General features: G+C 40.0%; 1 pseudogene; it reads left to right on the top strand.

The window, feature by feature from the left end:
- Positions 1 to 1,359: 1,359 nt before the first annotated feature.
- LOC126078919 (tripartite motif-containing protein 43-like) lies at positions 1,360 to 18,667 on the top strand (annotated as a pseudogene).
- The last annotated feature ends 1,204 nt before the right edge of the window (positions 18,668 to 19,871 follow it).

Here is a 19,871-nt window from a genome sequence, read left to right as displayed (position 1 = left end):
TTACCACCCCAACCACCAAGGCCTCAGCATCTCTGGATGCTCCAGGTGGCTGGGTCAGTTGCTGCCTGCAATGTCCATTCTGGATCAAGATGATGACAAATTCCCTGGGGGCTTCTGAGGGCTTCGCACTCTTCAGCTTCCTCCCTTTCACAGTCTTGAAGAAAAATTTCTCCTTCAGGGTGGCCCTCACACTGTCTCTAAGGTCCACCACCCACCTCTGGGTGGAGATGTGACTGAAGGGGAAAGAAATTGGGGCAGTAGAGACTGCCACTGGCTTCAAAACCTTCTCTTCAGCAACATGGTCCACCATCTTGTCCCGATTCCCCTGCAGGTGCCCTGTTTGCGTGGTTCCTTGGCCTCTCCCACCTCGGGCCTCACTCTCACATCTGCCCTACTGGGGCAACTGTACAAAAACACTGTAGCTCCACTGATAAATGCCTGGAGGCACCCCACTCTGCCAGTAAACTTAAGCCAGAAGGCACTCAACTCTCATGCTCTGTGGGTTGGCAAGCCTAGCTCCACCAGTCAGTGCCCAGAGGCACCCTCCTTTGCCAGGAAACCTGCTGTGCAAAGGCACTCAGCTCTCTCATTCTGTGGGTTGGCTCCAGAACTGTCTGGCATTGGTCTCCTGGTTCTGTTGCTGGCCAGTTCTTTGATGCTGCTTCTCACCATCTGCCCTGTCTCCAGTGTAAACCGTTTTCCTCACTTTCTTCTGAGCCCTCTAACCTTTCAGTTTCAAAACCACTTCCACATTTTAGGTATCTGTTAGAGCAACACCCCACTCCCGGTACCACAACAATATACCTATGTTGATGGGAGAATGACGCATTGTTCACCCTCATTCAAGCATTCAACTGCCAATTTGTATAAATTTTCTGAAGAAATATCAAGAAAAGAATGGATGTAGATTCAGAGAGTTGAAGTCCATCTTTTGGGGTTCATTTATTGAAAAAATAACAAATTCATGACTTTCACAGGTTGACTCAAGGCATGACTTCCTACTAGACATTGAGTGTGGCAGTTTGTTTAAGCAGATTGAAAAGTAGTTAATTCAATCATTGGCATCAGAGTGTTTCTCTATTATGCAAAACAAAATCTAATCATCTACACCAATCCCTTTCTGAAAGCTTGATAAACGCAATCAGTTTGAGAAAATGGGTGTGGCCTTCAGAGGGTCTATAAAACATCACCCAAGGAGACAAACTCATTCTTCTTCAGATCCACTGTGATTTGAGTTGCCTCGGCCGTGGAGACTTCTGAAATGGACTGCTACCATAGGTAACCACCTAATCCCTGAAGTGAATTTAGCTGGACTTTTGAACTTGATGGCACCTAACAGCAACAATTCATTGGACGGTAATGGGAAAACCCATTACCAGTGCAGACAGGTGAGTAAACAGTTTCCACAAATTCAACTTCTCCTATTTTCTCTTAAAAAATAGGAATTTTAATTCATCTGCCTGTCTGCCAATCTAAGAATTTAGTAGCTAGAAATGATTTCATTACTTTAAACTTATCGACTGCCATCAAGTCAATTCCTACCCATGGTGATCTCATGTGTGTCAGAGTAGAATTGTGCCCCATAGGGTTTTCAATGGCTGAAACTTTTGGGAAGCAGATTTCCAAGCCTTTCTTCTGAGGGATGCTTGGATGAACTTGAACTTCCAACCTTTCAGTTAGCGGTTTAACAGTCAAGCAAGTTAACCATTTGTACCACCCAAAGACATGCAGTCTCTTCTTCCTATATATTTGATGAATTAATAAGATAAATTATTTTTGCTCTGTAAGTTTATATATTACTTGATTGTCTATGTATATTGTGAGTGTGACTAGATAATTATCTCCAGGTAGCTTGCAATGATTTAGCTGGTGAAATCCTTGTGTTGTTGATGTTGTTTGGTGCTGTGGAGTCAATTTTGACTCATATCAACCCTAGAGGACAGAGTAGAACTGCCCTGTAGGATTTTCCTCTCTGTAATTGTTATGGGAGCAGATCACCAGGCTTTTCTCCCAAGGTGCCACTGGGAGGGATCAAATGCCCAATCTTTCAGTTAGCAGCTGAGCACCAACAGGGCCCTTTGTGTATTTGTTTGTATATATTGTTGGTCTATGTGATGTGTTGAATTAAGAAATACTCATTGTAAGATTGTTGTTGTTGTGAGGTGCCTTTGAGTTGGGGCCGCCTCATAGTAACCCTGTGTACAGCAGAATGAAACACTGCACAGTCTTGTACCATTCTCACAATCCTTGCTATGTGTGAGCCTATGGCTGCAGCCACTGTGTCAGTCCACCTTACTGAGGCTCTTCTACTTTTTTTTTTTTAATTAACTTTCATTGAGCTTCAAGTGAACATTTACAAATCAAGTCAGACTGTCATATATAAGTTTATATACATCTTACTCCATACTCCCACTGGCTCTCCCCCTAATGAGTCAGCCCTTCCAGTCTCTCCTTTCGTGACAATTTTGCCCGCTTCCAACTCTCTCTATCCTCCCATGCCCCCTCCAGACAGGAGATGCCAACACAGTCTCAAGTGTCCACATGATACAATTAGCTCACTCTTCATCCGCATCTTTCTCCTACCCACTGTCCAGTCCCTTTCATGTCTGATGAGTTGTCTTCGGGGATGGTTCCTGTCCTGTGCCAACAGAAGGTTTGGGGACCATGACCGCCGGGATTCCTCTAGTCTCAGTCAGACCATTAAGTATGATCTTTTTATGAGAATTTGGGGTCTGCATCCCACTGATCTCCTGCTCCCTCAGGGGTTCTCTCTTGTGCTTCCTGCCAGGGCAGTCATCGATTGTGGCCGGGCACCAACTAGTTCTTCTGGTCTCAGGATGATGTAGGTCTCTGGTTCATGTGGCCCTTTCTGTCTCTTGGGCTCTTAGTTGTTGTGTGACCTTGGTGTCCTTCATTCTCCTTTGCTCCAGGTGGGTTGAGGCCAATTGATGCATCTTAGATGGCCGCTTGTTAGCATTTAAGACCCCAGATGCCACATTTCAAAGTGGGATGCAGAATGTTTTCATAATAGAATTATTTTGCCAATTGACTTAGAAGTCCCCTTAAACTATGGTCCCCAAACCCCCGCCATTGCTCCGCTGACCTTTGAAGCATTCATTTTATCCCCGAAACTTCTTTGCTTTTCATCCAGTCCATTTGAGCTGACCTTCCATGTATTGAGTGTTGTCCTTCCCTTCACCTAAAGCAGTTCTTATCTACTAATTAATCAGTAAAAAACCCTCTCCCACCCTCCCCCCCCCCCCTCGTAACCACAAAAGTATGTGTTCTTCTCAGTTTATACTATTTCTCAAGATCTTATAATAGTGGTCTTATACAATATTTGTCCTTTTGCCTCTGACTAATTTCGCTCAGCATAATGCCTTCCAGGTTCCTCCATGTTAGGAAATGTTTCACAGATTCATCACTGTTCTTTATCGATGCGTAGTATTCCATTGTGTGAATATACCACAATTTATTTACCCATTCATCCGTAGATGGACACCTTGGTTGCTTCCAGCTTTTTGCTATTGTAAACAGAGCTGCAATAAACATGGGTGTGCATATATCTGTTTGTGTGAAGGCTCTTATTTCTCTAGGGCATATTCCGAGAAGTGGGATTTCTGGGTTGTATGGTAGTTCTATTTCTGTTTAAGATAACGCCAGATAGATTTCCAAAGTGGTTGTACCATTTGACATTCCCACCAGCAGTGTATAAGAGTTCTAATCTCTCCGCAGCCTCTCCAACATTTATTATTTTGTGATTTTTGGATTAATGCCAGCCTTGTTGGAGTGAGATGGAATCTCATCGTAGTTTTAATTTGCATTTCTCTAATGGCTAATGATGGAGAGCATTTTCTCATGTATCTGTTAGCTGCCTGAATATCTTCTTTAGTGAAGTGTGTGTTCATATCCTTTGCCCACTTCTTGATTGGGTTGTTTGTCTTTTTGTGGTTGAGTTTTGACAGAATCATATAGATTTTAGAGATCAGGCGCTGGTCGGAGAAGTCATAGCTGAAAATTCTTTCCCAGTCTGTAGGTGGTCTTTTCACTCTTTTGGTGAAGTCTTTAGATGAGCATAGGTGTTTGATTTTTAGGAGTTCCCAGTTATCTGGTTTCTCTTCGTCAATTTTGGTAATGTTTTGTATTCTGTTTATGCCTTGTATTAGGGCTCCTAAGGTTGTCCCTATTTTTTCTTCCATGATCTTTATCGTTTTAGTCTTTATGTTTAGGTCTTTGATCCACTTGGAGTTAGTTTTTTTTTTTGTGCTTGGTGTGAGGTATGGGTCCTGTTTCAATTTTTGCAAATGGATATCCAGTTATGCCAGCACCATTTGTTAGAAAGACTATCTTTTCCCCAATTAACTGACACTGGGCCTTTGTCAAATATCAGCTGCTCATATGTGGATGGATTTATATCTGGGTTCTCAATTCTGTTCCACGGGTCTATGTGCCTGTTTTTGTACCAATACCAGGCTGTTTTGACTACTGTGGCTGTATAATAGGTTCTGAAATCAGGTAGAGTGAGGCCTCCCACTTTCTTCTTCTTTTTCAGTAATGCTTTGCTTATCCGAGGCTTCTTTCCCTTCCATATGAAGTTGGTGATTTGTTTCTCTATCACCTTAAAAAATGACATTGGAATTTGGATCGGAAGTGCATTGTATGTATAGATGGCTTTTGGCAGAATAGACATTTTTACTATGTTAAGTCTTCCTATCCATGAGCAAGGTATGTTTTTCCACTTAAGTATGTACTTTTGAATTTCTTGTAGTAGAGCTTTGTAGTTTTCTTTGTATAGGTCTTTTACATCCTTGGTAAGATTTATTCCTAAGTATTTTATCTTCTTGGGGGCTACTGTGAATGGTATTGATTTGGTTATTTCCTCTTCGATGTTCTTTTTGTTGATGTAGAGGAATCCACGTGATTTTTGTATGTTTATCTTATAACCTGAGACTCTGCCAAACTCTTCTATTAGTTTCAGTAGTTTTCTGGAGGATTCCTTAGGGTTTTCTGTGTATAAGATCATGTCATCTGCAAATAGAGATAATTTTACTTCCTCCTTGCCAATCCGGATGCCCTTTATTTCTTTGTCTAGCCTAATTGCTCTGGCTAGGACTTCTAGCACAATGTTGAATAAGAGCGGTGATAAAGGGCATCCTTGTCTGGTTCCCGTTCTCAAGGGAAATGCTTTCAGGTTCTCTCCATTTAGACTGATGTTGGCTGTTGGCTTTGCATAGATGCCCTTTATTATGTTGAGGAATTTTCCTTCAATTCCTATTTTGGTGAGAGTTTTTATCATAAATGGGTGTTGGACTTTGTCAAATGCCTTTTCTGCATCAATTGATAAGATCATGTGGTTTTTGTCTTTTGTTTTATTTATGTGGTGGATTGCATTAATGGTTTTTCTAATATTAAACCAGCCTTGCATACCTGGTATAAATCCCACTTGGTCGTGGTGAATTATTTTTTTGATATGTTGTTGAATTCTATTGGCTAGAATTTTGTTGAGGATTTTTGCATCTATGTTCATGAGGGATATAGGTTTGTAATTTTCTTTTTTTGTAATGTGTTTACCTGGTTTTGGTATCAGGGAGATGGTGGCTTCATAGAATGAGTTGGGTAGTATTCCTTCATTTTCTATGCTTTGAAATACCTTTAGTAGTAGTGGTGTTAACTCTTCTCTGAAAGTTTGGTAGAACTCTTCAGTGAAGCCGTCCGGGCCAGGGCTTTTTTTTTTGTTGGGAGTTTTTTGATTACCGTTTCAATCTCTTTTTTTGTTATGGGTCTATTTAGTTGCTGTACCTCTGAATGTGTTAGCTTAGGTAGGTAGTGTTTTTCCAGGAATTCATCCATTTCTTCTAGGTTTGCAAATTTGTTAGAGTACAATTTTTCGTAGTAATCTGATATGATTCTTTTAATTTCCTTTGGGTCTGTTGTGATGTGGCCCTTCTCGTTTCTTATTCGGGTTATTTGTTTCCTTTCCTGTATTTCTTTAGTCAGTCTAGCCAATGGTTTATCAATTTTGTTAATTTCTTCAAAGAACCAGCTTTTGGCTTTGTTAATTCTTTCAATTGTTTTTCTGTTCTCTAATTCATTTAGTTCAACTCTAATTTTTATTATTTGTTTTCTTCTGGTGCCTGATGGATTCTTTTGTTGCTCACTTTCTATTTGTTCAAGTTGTAGGGACAGTTCTCTGATTTTGGCTCCTTCTTCTTTTTGTATGTGTGCATTTATCGATATAAATTGTCCTCTGAGCACTGCTTTTGCTGTGTCCCAGAGGTTTTGATAGGAAGTATTTTCATTCTCGTTGCATTCTATGAATTTCTTTATTCCCTTCTTGATGTCTTCTATAACCCAGTCTTTCTTCAAGAGTGTATTGTTCAGTTTCCAAGTATTTGATTTCTTTTCCCTAGTTTTTCTGTTATTGATTTCTAGTTTTATTGCCTTGTGGTCTGAGAAGATGCTTTGTAATATTTCGATGTTTTGGATTCTGCAAAGGTTTGTTTTATGACCTAATATGTGGTCTATTCTAGAGAACGTTCCATGTGCGCTAGAAAAAGAAGTATACTTTGCAACAGTTGGGTGGAGAGTTCTGTATAAGTCAATGAGGTCAAGTTGGTTGATTGTTGTAAGTAGATCTTCCGTGTCTCTATTGAGCTTCTTACTGGATGTCCTGTCCTTCTCCGAAAGTGGTGTGTTGAAGTCTCCTACTATAATTGTGGAGGTGTCTATCTCACTTTTCAGTTCTGTTAAAATTTGATTTATGTATCTTGCAGCCCTGTCATGGGGTGCGTAAATATTTAATATGGTTATGTCTTCCTGATCAATTGTCCCTTTTATCATTATGTAGTGTCCTTCTTTATCCTTTGTGGTGGATTTAAGTCTAAAGTCTATTTTGTCAGAAATTAATATTGCTACTCCTCTTCTTTTTTGCTTATTGTTTGTTTGATATATTTTTTCCATCCTTTGAGTTTTAGTTTGTTTGTGTCTCTAAGTCTAAGATGTGTCTCTTGTAGGCAGCATATAGATGGATCGTGTTTCTTTATCCAGTCTCTGACTCTCTGTCTCTTTATTGGTGCATTTAGTCCATTTACATTCAGCATAATTATGGATAAATAAGTGTTTAGTGTTGTCATTTTGATGTCTTTTTATGTGTGTTGTTGACAATTTCATTTTTCCACTTACTTTTTTGTGCTGAGATGTTTTTCTTAGTAAATTGTGAGATCCTCATTTTCGTAGTGTTTGACTTTATGTTTGTTGAGTTGTTAACGTTTTTCTTGGCTTTTATCTTCAGTTATGGAGTTGTTATACCTCTTTGTGGTCACCTTAATATTTACCCCTATTTTTCTAAGTAAAAATCTAACTTGTATTGTCCTGTATCGCCTTGTATCACTCTCCATATGGCAGTTCTATGCCACCTGTATTTAGTCCCTGTTTTTGATTATTGTGATCTTTTACATATTGACTTCAATGATTCCCTGTTATGAGCATTTTTTTTTAATTAATCTTAATGTGTTTTTGTGATTTCCCTATTTGAGTTGATATCAGAATGTTCTGTTTTGTGACCTTGTGTTGTGCTGGTATCTGATATTATTGGTTTTCTGACCAAACAATTTCCTTTAGTATTTCTTGTAGCTTTGGTTTGGTTTTTGCAAATTCTCTAAGCTTGTGTTTATCTGTAAATCTCTTAATTTCGCCTTCATATTTCAGAGAGAGTTTTGCTGGATATATGATCCTTGGTTGGCAGTTTTTCTCCTTCAGTGCTCTGTATATGTCATCCCATCACCTTCTTGCCTGCATGGTTTCTACTGAGTAGTGTGAACTTATTCTTATTGATTCTCCCTTGTAGGAGTCCTTTCTTTTCTCCCTGGCTGCTTTTAAAATTTTCTGTTTATCTTTGGTTTTGGCGAGTTTGATGATAATATGTCTTGGTGTTTTTCTTTTTGGATCAATCTTAAATGGGGTTCGATGAGCATCTTGGATAGATATCCTTTTATCTTTCATGATCTCAGGGAAGTTTTCTGTCAGCAGATCTTCAACTATTTTCTCTGTGTTTTCTGTCCTACCTCCCGTTCTGGGACTCCAATCACACACAAGTTATCCTTCTTCATAGAGTCCCACATGATTCTTAGGGTTTCTTCATTTTTTTTTTTTTTTTATTTCTTTTATCTGATTTTTTTTTTCAGCTATGTTGGTGTTAATTCCCTGGTCCTCCAGATTTCCCAGTCAGCATTCTAATTGCTCGAGTCTGCTCCTCTGACTTCCTATTGCGTTGTCTAATTCTGTAATTTTATTGTTAATCTTTTGGATTTCTACATGCTGTCTCTCTATGGATTCTTGCAACTTATTAATTTTTCCACTATATTCTTGAATAATCTTTTTGAGTTCTTCAACTGTTTTATCAGTGTGTTCCTTGGCTTTTTCTGCAGTTTGCCTCATTTCATTTCTGAGGTCATCCCTGATGTCCTGAAGCATTCTGTAAATTAGTTTTTTATATTCTGTATCTGATAATTCCAGGATTGTATCTTCATTTGGGAAAGATTTTGATTCTTTTGTTTGGGGGGTTGTAGAAGCTGTCATGGTCTGCTTCTTTATGTGGTTTGATATCGACTGCTGTCTCCATGCCATCACTAAGATACAGAAGTGGTTTATTCTATAATTGCTCACTGAGTCTTATCTTGTTTTGTTTTCTTTCAATATACGTGGATGGACTACTAGATTGTGCTGTCTTGTTTGTTGTAGCCCTTGACTTACTTATGACCTATTACCAGCTGGTTTGGGCTGTTTCCAGATATATATGCCTGAGTCTATTCACTATTCTTGAGTAGAATCTGATTTTGGGTCATCAAGTGTGTGCTGCACCCTAACACCTATCCATCTCGAGAAGTAGGGATGATAGTTGTGTGCACCAGATTCTATTAGCAGCTGGGGTTCACCGTCCAGGGGAGCAGGATGCTGACAGGCTTCCCCCAAGTGTCAGTGAGGTAGGTGTGTCTCTATTCCTATAGCACCTTGGTGGGAGGGCACTGCACCTGTACCTTAGGGCCCCAATGCAAGTACCTCTACTGATTGGTAGGTGTCACCCTCCTTAGACCCCTAAGGCAAGAGGCTAGGTGGTCTGGAGGGGAGCTTCAGCCCTCAGTTCCCTGTTGTGGGTCAGTTAGGGCTCTGTTGAATAAGCAGAGATATCAGACCTGGGAAACTTGTTTTTCCAGAAAATCCGCTAAAAATAAAATGCAGTCAGATCCCTTTCAGAACTGCCTTTGGATTAGAACCGCCACCTTGTTCCCTGTAAGGATGAAAGTCCGAGATTTGGATCATATATGCTTGGCTGGAGCTGGTTCTGTGTTTTTAGTCCAATTAGGGATGGATGTTTGGTCCCTGGGTTTTTTGTGGTTCCTTCTCTCAGGCCGGAAGAATGGGTTAGGAAAAGACCAAAAGAAAAAAGGGGGGGGGGGAAGCAAAGCCACCGCGGAGCCAGAGCTGTTCTCCCTCTGGCTCAGGAAATTCCAATGTTAATGAAGCCGCCTGGGAAGGGTGGGGGAGGGTTCAGAGAAATAGGAAAGTAGCACCTCGGAACATAGCCAAAGTTCCTTATCTTCCTTGGAATGACTATTTTATCTGAGATTCCTGAGGGGCGTGTCGCCCATGTGCGCTGGCTGTGTGGATATTGCCCCCGAGGGTTTGTCCCACTGAAGCCGCGGTCAGATCCTCCGCTGCCAATCCAAAGCCCAGCATCAAGGTTCCCCTGCTGGGACACTGCACTCCCAGCTCCAAAATCAGTCGCTGCCTCTCTGGGACTTCTTGTCCCACCAGCCGCGTCACTGCGCTGCCCCTGCAGGCCGGCTGGGCCCCCTCCCAGTGTTAGTTCAGGATAGTAGGGCTGCGCCCCGTGCTTGCACTGTGACAGCGCCCAGTCAAAAGCTCGGTGCCAAGGTTCCCCAGCTGGGACGCTGCACTTCCGGCTCCAAAACCAGTCACTGACTCCCGGGGACTTCTCCTTCCAGCATCGTCGCCACGCAACCCGCACGGACGGCTGGGCCCCCTCCCGGGGTCAGTTCAGGGGAGTAGGGCTGCGCCCCTTGTTTGCGCCGTCACAAGATTTTAAGTTCATCTCCCTTGGGCCCAGACCTAAGCCCGACACCAAGGTAACCTGACTGGGACGCCAGGTCCAGGCTCCAAAAACAGTTCCTGCTTCCCCGTATTTGTTCATTCTCCGTCTCTAAATCTGTGTTTGTTGTTAAGGGTTCGTAGATTGTTATGTATGTGATGGATTCACTTGTTTTTCTGAGTCTTTGTTGCAAGAGGGATCCGAGGTAGTGTCTACCTAGTCCGCCATCTTGGCCCCGCCTCCTCTTCTACTTTTTTGATGACCCTCTGCTTTACCAAGCATGACATCCTTCTCCTTTAACAATTCCCTACTGATAACATGTCCAAAGTACGTCACACAAAGTCTCTACATCCTTCCTTCCAAGAAGAATTCTGACTGTACTTCTCCTAAAACAGATTTGTTTGTTCTTCTGGCAGTCCATGGTATATTCAACATTCTTTGCCAGCACCACAATTCAAATGCATCAATTCTTTGGTCTGTCTTATTCAATGTTCAGTTTTAGCATGCATATGAGGTGAGTGAAAATACCGTAGCTTGGGTGAGGCGCACCTTAGTCCTCAAGATGACATCTTCTTTGCTCTTTATACTTTAAAGAGGTCTTTGCAGCAGATTTGCCCAATGCAATACATCGTTTGAATTCTTGACCACTGCTTCAATGGGTGTTGTTTGTGGATCCAAGGAAAATGAAATCCTTGAAAACTTCAAGAATGTTTAAAATGATGTCTCTTCAGTTTTCAGATATGAATTTTAGTTTTCAGACTTGGATTATAAAGTGTTTGGAAACTATCGAGGACTGCAGAAAACTAACAATGTTGAATGTAAACAAGTGATGGATATGTGAGGGCTCTTTGAATTCACCCAACAATTCTTTTTACTTTTTTTACTTATTTTTAATCACCCACAAAACTGTGAGCCACTGAGTACCAGAATATTGTCTTATTTACCATTGTATCTGCACAAGAGATTACTGTCTATAAAATGTAGATATCAGTAAATGTTGATTGATGTAATGTTAATATTGGACACTAAAATTAGAAATTTTTTTTTTTGCTTTCAATAAGACCTACATTTGAATACTGAATCAGTAATTTAATTTGATGTATGATGTTAGACAATAATTCATTCACACTGTGTCAAGATTTCTCATTATAAAGTGTTGGTAAGGATAGAAAATGAATGAATAGTATCATTGGGAGGATTAGAATAGGTAACCCAGATTAAAGGGATCAGAGAAATGCCTCTCTAAACAATAAATATCGGCTTCTACTATCCATTTAAAGTTATCATCATTAATGTTGTCAATATAGATAATACCACATTAATAATGACTTCTTGGCCAGTGCCTTATGTATTCCACAGAGAGCTAGTTTAAACTTTTCCCATGTCCCTCAAACCTTCTTTCACATTTCAGGCATCCTAGCTTTATGTAAATGGCTTTATATCTGATATCACTTAAGATTTTATGGTTCTCAATGCATAAGTTCATAAATTATCTCACAAATGTTAATTTCTAAATATACCTACAGTTATGGTTACCACATTGCTACCCATTTTTTAAAGTGGTATATTAAATCTGGGTTTATGATTATTCAGTAAAGCAATTGTTTACTTCAAGGACCAAACAATAAGTGTTCAGTCCTGGAAATATGCTGCTCTTCCCATTCAATTTCTCAGATGACGATAGCCCAGCAATTAAAGCAAAACTTTTAATCATAAATTATTTTAACAGAAAGCACATATTTCTTTATTTAAAGAAATGAATTCAATATATTACTTGATGGTGCTTAAAAGAGAGGTACATATTAACAAGGAGTTGTTGGAGGTAATACTTTTTCACCCAATGATTTTCACAGCAACCGATGATTCTTGCCCCAATAAATGATTATTATGCTGGTGGTAAAATAATTTTCTATTTCCATAAGTCATCTTACATTTACTGTCATCTCCTAAGATGGTTTATTTAGTGCCTCCAGGGCATTGTCAAAGACCCAGGTTCTTTCAATTCTCTGTTATCATCAGGGTGTTTGCTTTTGACTCTAGGCTTGTGAACATTGTGTCACAAAATGTCAGTTCCAGGCATCATATACAAACACCGTCCAGAGGCAGTTGTCTCTGGACAGAGTTTCTTTTTAGAAGCAAGGAAACCTCTTGTAGAATTCTCCTAATAGTCATCCTTCCATATCGTACAGCGGAAAACAGACTCAAATGACCCTTATAACCAGTCACTGACAGAAGGACCGTTACGATTATGTTACATAAAATGGGACCCACTCTCTGTTGGTGGGAATTGGAAGTGAATTACCGATTCCCATGTCCATTTAGAGTAGACGACATAAATAAACAAAAATGGAATTTTACTAGGGATCTGGAACCATGGTGGTAAAGACCATGGTTGAAAAATTAGCTTTAGCTGAAGATCATGAAGAATCTCTGTTCCCCAGCATCTGTTTTCTGCCTTATATAACATATTAATACTAATCTCACGCTCAGGAGTATTGTTGAGAATTTTGACAAAGCACTACTTTAAAAAAACATTAGAAAATAATTTTCTGTCTTTTTTTTTTCTTTTCTCTCCTCAGAAACAAGTATTCCAACTTCCTCCAGAATGAATTCTTCTGCTCCATCTGCATGAGGTATTTCATAGATCCAGTCACCACAGGCTGTGGGCACAGCTTTTGCAGGCCCTGTCTCTGTATCCGCTGGGAGGAAGCCCCAAATCCTCCTTGCTGCCCTGTGGGCACGGAATCATCATATCAAATGAGCTTTAAAACCAACATAGTTTTGAAGACACAAGTGTTCCTCGCCAGAAGAGCAAGACTCTCCTACTTACCAAGTTCTGCACAACAGATGTGTGGGATACACATGAAAACAAAGAACTTCTTCTGTGAAGTTGTCAAAGACATACTCTGCTTGCTCTGCTGCAAGTCTAAGGAGCACAAGGCTCAGAGACACTGTTCCATTGATTGGACTGCTGAGGAATACCGGGTAAGCAATGGATGTCAAAGGAGGTTGAACCTGGGGCATCCCATACCTGAGACATTAGGAAGAAGAAAGTGAACATAATTATTATTCATTCATGTAACATACATATTTACTGAGTTTTATATGCTAGTCACCAACCCTGGTGACATGGTGGTTAAGAGCTATGGCTGCTAACCAAAAGGTGGGCAGTTGGAATTCACCAAGCACTCCTTAGAAACACTATGGGGCAGTTCCACTCTGTCTTATAGGGTCACTATGAGTTGGAATCGACTCGGTGGCAATGGGTTTGGTTTGGGTTTATATGCTAGTCACTAGGGATAAATCAGGAAAGAAAAATTGTCACCAATCTTATATAGCTTATATTCTTACCATTTAACATCTTACAACTAGTGTTAATAATGATGATGATGTTGGTGGTGGTTGGAATTATGATAATCCATTGTAAGACTGAGGTGAACAAATCCTTAAATTCCATTTATCGTTATTAGTAACTATAACCATGATTGCCAACAGCCTAATCTAATGAAATCCATTTAGAAACACTGGTTTATAGCTAAAAACTACAAGAGAAGGAAGCAAGAACTAGCATCAGACAACTAAATCTGAAAAGAAGATTCAGTTAGGAAAATTGATCAGGGGACATAAAATTTGAGGGCCAGATATTTCAGTGGTAGAAGACCCTTAACACGATAAGATCTTTATTCTACTGTTAGAAAAAAGTTTCCAAGATTTGACAATTAAGCAGTGAAAATGCAGCAGCTCCTCTGAGCTCTTCAGTGCTCATTTACTTCACATTTCTGCCCCTCTCCATCAGTGGATCCAACATCTTCAATATTAGCTTCTTTAATGCCCACCTTCATGGTTTTTTTTTTGCAGCAAAAGCTCCTCAAACAAATGAGGGCTGTATGGGAAAAGACACAAGAAAATCAGAGAAATCTTAACAGAGAAACCAGGAAAATCAGAACTTGGGAGGTAAGTAAGGGACTCTTTCCCTCAGAAACATCTTAGGACACATTGTATTTATACAGTAAAAAAAATTGAGCTAAAATCATAATATCTGTTGGCTTCTAAGAGGTTAGAAACAGAGGCAAGTACCTATCTGGTACAGAGAATGAAATTGAACATGTCTCAAACTAAATGTATTTTCCTGCCCCAAACTTGCCTTTCCTTCTCTATTGTAAAGGCCCTGAGTTCTGATGTGAAATTTGAGTGTGACTTTTTTATGAGAAATATAGTAACATAAGCATGCCGGGTGAATGGAATTGCACGTGGAATGAACCAGACTCAAGGAGACAGAAAAAAAGGAGACAGACTGCTTGCTTATTGGGGAGCCTTAAGTTTAATATGACAGGAGTGTATAAAGAGAGAGGATCAATCGAGTCCCAGATTAAGAGACAAAGATAAGTTCATGCCATATACTGCATGTTCACCTAGCATATACTAATAAGTTCAAGTATATTCTGAGTACAAATAAAAGCCTCTGAAGGATTTTAAATAAACAAATATGATCATGATTATTTTTTGTAAAGTTCATTCAGTCTGCAGTTTAGAGAGACAGGGTTGGAAAATTTCAAAATGTAAGCCAAGAAAGCAAGTAGAAGTAGTTGCAAGAATCCTTACAGAAAAGATCAGAAATAAATTGATCACCAACAATGGGAAGTGAAAGGATTCAAGAGAGATTCTTGATAGGGAATACCAGAAAATAGTGATTTGTTTGAGGTACAATGTTAAAAGGGTAAAATCAAGAATGAGAGACGTATTTGGCTTTGAAACTGAGGCAACCTGAGGTTAGTAATGGAGGAGGTGAAGCTGGGTTGGATTTGGTGGGATAAAAAATTTAGGTTGAGACGTGTTAGCTTTTAAGATTTTGTGAGCTATCCAAGTTGAAATATGTAGTAAGCAATTGGATGAGAATGATTGAGTCTGGACCGGGATATTTCACCATCATCAGCATATTCTAGGTTTTGGAGTAGATGATACCACACGATGAGAATTTTTAGAGAGAAAAAAATTTTCAGATGGAAGAAAAAAAGTAACTTGAGGACTCCCTGTGCTGATGTGTCCGGCTAGGAAAGGGGAACTGGTAAAAGTGGACTGATAGAGGAAAACCACCAAAGGATTTGTTCGAAGACTAGTTACATGGGTTTTATACAAGGAACGGTTGGTAAACTGTGAGGAAAGCCTTAGTAATATGGAAATAAATGTTTGGATTCAACAAAGGAGGATCTTGATGAGATGAAAAGTCTGGTTTCAGTAAAGTGTTGGGAATGGAAGAGAGATTTCATTGAACTGATGAAAGATCCAGAGTTTCACAAATGAGCACAGTAAATATACACATGTGGTCAATATTAGATGTTTTGATTTGTTTCAAGACAATCGGCATAAATAAAGCATATTTGAAAAGTTGAGAGGAAAGTAAGGAAACAAACTGAACATAAGACAGAGGGAATTAATACTGAAACGGGGTTGTCTGTTGAACAATGCCTCTAAGGACCCTATGGAAGTTGGCTAAGTGGCATGTGTGACCTTGGATAAAAAGAGCAAATTGAACACATAGAGATAGACAAGATTCTGGTTAGTATGCAATTTGTGGACCTGGTGGTAAAATTTTTAGAAAGGTCACATCTTATCCTATGATGTAATATTGGCTATTCTTGAAAGTGAAGAGTTACTCTACAGAGTATGTGAGGATAAAGGAGACTAGAAACTCTTAGTAGTAAGTAGGTTTTAGTATGTTACATGTATAGGAGCCCTGGTGGCACAATGGTTAAACTCTCACCTGCTGACCAAAAGGATGAAGATTTGCACTCACCAGCTGCTCCACTGGAAAAAGATGTGGCAATTTGCTTCTGTAAAGATTACAGCCTTGAAAGTACTATGGGCAGTTCTATTCTGCCTTGTAGGGTCTCAATGAGTCAGAATAGACTCAACGGCACATGGTAACAGCAGTATATTATATAAGACAATTAAGTATAAAACCACAAATTCCTTTTTTAAAAGAAAATGTGGACATTTGAGGGAAGTGGTTGGAGATATTACTATTGTTGAAATTAAAAAAAATAATGAAGTGGAAGAAAAGAAAAAAAGCAAAAGAAACCCCCAAATTTTTGGTTTAATAAACATAGCAAATTGGCCGAAGATAAACCAGTAGCTTAGAAGACATGGACGAAGACAACCCAGTAAATATTCCATGTATTCACTACCAATTCAGGGTTATGTGAATCTACGCAGGAAGATGATCCATGCTGAATATCGAAAGGTGCATCTATTGCTCTATGAAGAAGAGCAAAAATATTTAGAGAGGCTAGAAAAGGAAAGCAAAGAGATTTTTCAACAACTCCAGGAAAGTGAAAACACTATGGCCCTGAAGGGGAAACTCCTACGGGGAATGTATGAGCAGCTGAAGGAAATGTGCCATAAACCAGACATGGGACTGCTCCAGGTAAGGACAAAGGAAGGGGAGTCAAGGCGCTGCTTGGAAATGATGTCCACGTTCTCTTTGTCTTCCATCATTGGCTTGGAATGTGCTCTCTGATGACACGAGAAGGATACTGTCTATCCAGGTAATACTGCAGATCAAGGGTCAATCTTGCCTCATTGAGGAGCAGTGAAGCTTTGTAAAAAAAGTAGGCATTACCACCCCAGAGAAAGTGCTCTTCTAAAAATTCTCCGAATATGCATTCAATGACTGAAAAACTACAATGGAGAGCCTTATTTTAATATATTTACATTTGTATCTTGATTTGACAGTATTAACAAATTTGGGAATCTATACAATATATTTTCTTATTCTGTTTCCATGTCTTTGATAAACACTGCCATCATGTTTGGGTTACCGTATCCTTTGGATTAGGGTTTTATGTGAGAACACTATGAATCTTGTTAAATAAATACTAAAACTTTCTTTATTCTTTTGCAACATTTCACAGACCTGATGAAAAGGTAAGCTTGCACCTATATTTTAGTTGTAAGAATTGTGACAGTGATTATACTGAGCGGGAGCATAATTTATTTATTATAATAATATAATCTCAGAGTCTACTTATCTTTCTCAAAAGGTAGAGAAGGCTTGGTTGTCTAGCCTAAGAAGAAGCGGGGTGGTGGTGTTAATTGCAGGTGTCCTTTTACATAGAAGTTGTATGATGACAATTCCATTGCTGCTTATGATTTTCACAAGTATGAACACATGTCAGCGGTGACTAGTGTGGATTAAAATCCACAGCATTCTTGTGCAGTATGTCCTCCTGGTCATCAGGTCATTTTTCACACCCAACCCCTGTAGTTGGGAGGAAGTAACCAGACACAGTCATGACTGAGATGTAATTGTATACCAGGACTGAATGGCAGATTCGATTTTAGTGGGATTAGATCTTATTTTCAGAAAATAAATTGCCATTTGCAGCATCTCCCCCATTCAGGGAACATAATTGTGAGGATCCTGAGGGAGCATCTTTAGTGGAACACTGACATAATCACTGGGATGAAAACTCTGAGCCCAGTAACAGTAACTAAGTCTTCTTCTTTGCAGGAGTGAGCTGGTGCAGCTGCACGTGCCCCAGCCAGTGAACCCAGAGATCAGTTCGTGGCCCATCACTGGATTGATAAACAGGCTCACTGGTTTCCAAGATAACAGACAGCCCTTTGGTGCAATAGCACCTCCGGGTCCTTTTTCTCCATTACTGCATCTATGCTTTCATTTCAGGAAACTTTTAGAATCAAAATTTCCATTTTAGAAAAAGCTAAATAAAATCTGAGGAAAAGCCAAATATGATACGTTCTAATAAGGTGGAAACCCTCGTGGTGTAGTGGTTAAGTGCTACAGGTGCTAATCAAAGGGTCAGCAGTTCAAATCTGCCAGGCGCTCCTTGGAAACTCTGTGGGGGAGTTTTACTCTGTCCCATAGGGTCGCTATGAGTTGGAATCGATTCCACAGCACTGTGTTACTGGGGTATCTACACAGTAATCAATCATAATCATCCAAATGAAATATGCCACTAAAAGTAAGACACTATGTAAAGTCCCTGTCCTTCAGGACTTGGTAACTGTTTTTTTTGTTTTTCTTTCTGCAGTGTATATTTCGTTGGACCATGAAAGAGTCACTTGCCATGTTCCCGTGTTTGAAGATCTGAGACGTGTGCTCTTTAGCGGTGATCATCTCGATGTGGACCAGAATTCAACAAGATCTAAGAGTTTTCTTGCCTGGGGAGCCCAGACCTTTATATCTGGCAAATATTACTGGGAGGTGGATGTGGGCACTGTTGGAACTGGGTTATTGGACTTTGTAATGATTCTTGGACGATGAGGAATGACATGCTGGTTAGCTCCGAGGGAATTTTTCTACTTTTTTGTGTCAAAGAGAACAATCAGTACAGTCTCTTTACCTCGTCCCCACTCTTACCTCAGTATGTAGAAAGACCTCTAGGACACGTAGGGGTGTTTCTGGATTACGAACTTGGTGTAGTGAGCTTTGTTAATGTGAATAATGATACCCTCATTTGTAGTTTGCTTTCATGTTCCTTCTCTTCCCCTCTCAGGCCTTTCCTTTGCTGTGGATCCCAAGGATCAGGGACAGTTTAGAAACTTGCCCATGTCTGAGAATGCTAATAACTGAGACCCTTTCCTAGTGCCAACTTGCTTATCTTTAACCTCATTTACATTTATTATTAGACTACTGGTTGTATTATTCTTAAAAGTGTGATAATGTTAAGTGCAGGAATTTGATTTGATTTTCTTTAAACAAAAACAATTCTCCTGGAATACTGTGCAATCTTTATGCTGTGTCTATCATTGGATTTCTAAGCCAGCTGAACGTAAAAGAATACCTGGCTGTTTGATCCATTTTTTTAATGGGTTAATGCAAGAGCACAGAGCTTTCTTAGTACTGACATTGTCACAGTTATCTTAAACCACATAATTACTAGAATAAACAGTAAAACTTACACTTTGCTTTGAAAAATACAGAATATTCAACAGCCAAGGTCCACTTTAATTAGGTGCAAAAATCCCAACCCAATTGCAGTTTTGACTCTTTCTCATCCCATAAAAAAGTGACTACCTGATACCCTCTCTCCCCCCACTTCTCTCAATGAGAAAGCTTCATTTGCTACAGGTAGGAATCCCTCTTTTCATTCTAGGGCCTCTCATAGCTGCCTCCAAGTCAGTGCTAACTCACTAAACTGAAATGTTTTGGTCTCTTTGGCCTTCAGTGAACTGTAAGCCCCTCCAGGCCAGATATAATATTCTCTACTATCTTTAAATCTCCAGCCTCCTTTGCCCTGCTGCCCATGAGACAATAGTTTATAAAATGGTGTATTGGTTGATTAAGTATAAAATATTTGTCACCTGAAGTATACTGTGAACACTGGTATGTAATGAATTGGGCAATATGGAAATATATTATTGTAAAGCGGACCCATAGATTAACAACTTCGTAAAGCCAGTGTCTATCCCCAGCACTGAGAAACACCAGGAGAAACTCGAGTGCCACAATTTCCATCCATAGGGATTCTCATTCCCACCTTTCCTGGCCCAGCTGCTCTTTCATCTAAGCGCTGAGGGCAGCCCAGGCTTGGGTCCCTGGGAATGCTAGCACTGGAGCTGAAGGGTGCAGACTCAGAGTCTCAGGGTGAAGGGGAGCAGTTTGGGGGCCACGCTGCCGCCCTTCAGCACTCATCGAGCAACACCCACCGTGTGGGCCTGGTCTCCCTCCGCGCCTTCCCCGCGGGAGGCGCTGGGTGAAGCAGGCCGCCTGGGCCTCAGGGTCCTAGGAGCGAGCTCTGGA

The sequence above is a fragment of the Elephas maximus genome, chromosome 7 (genome assembly GCF_024166365.1).
Source record: "Elephas maximus indicus isolate mEleMax1 chromosome 7, mEleMax1 primary haplotype, whole genome shotgun sequence".
Taxonomy (NCBI): Eukaryota; Metazoa; Chordata; class Mammalia; order Proboscidea; family Elephantidae; genus Elephas; species Elephas maximus.
This window is presented reverse-complemented; position numbering and strand designations above follow the sequence as displayed.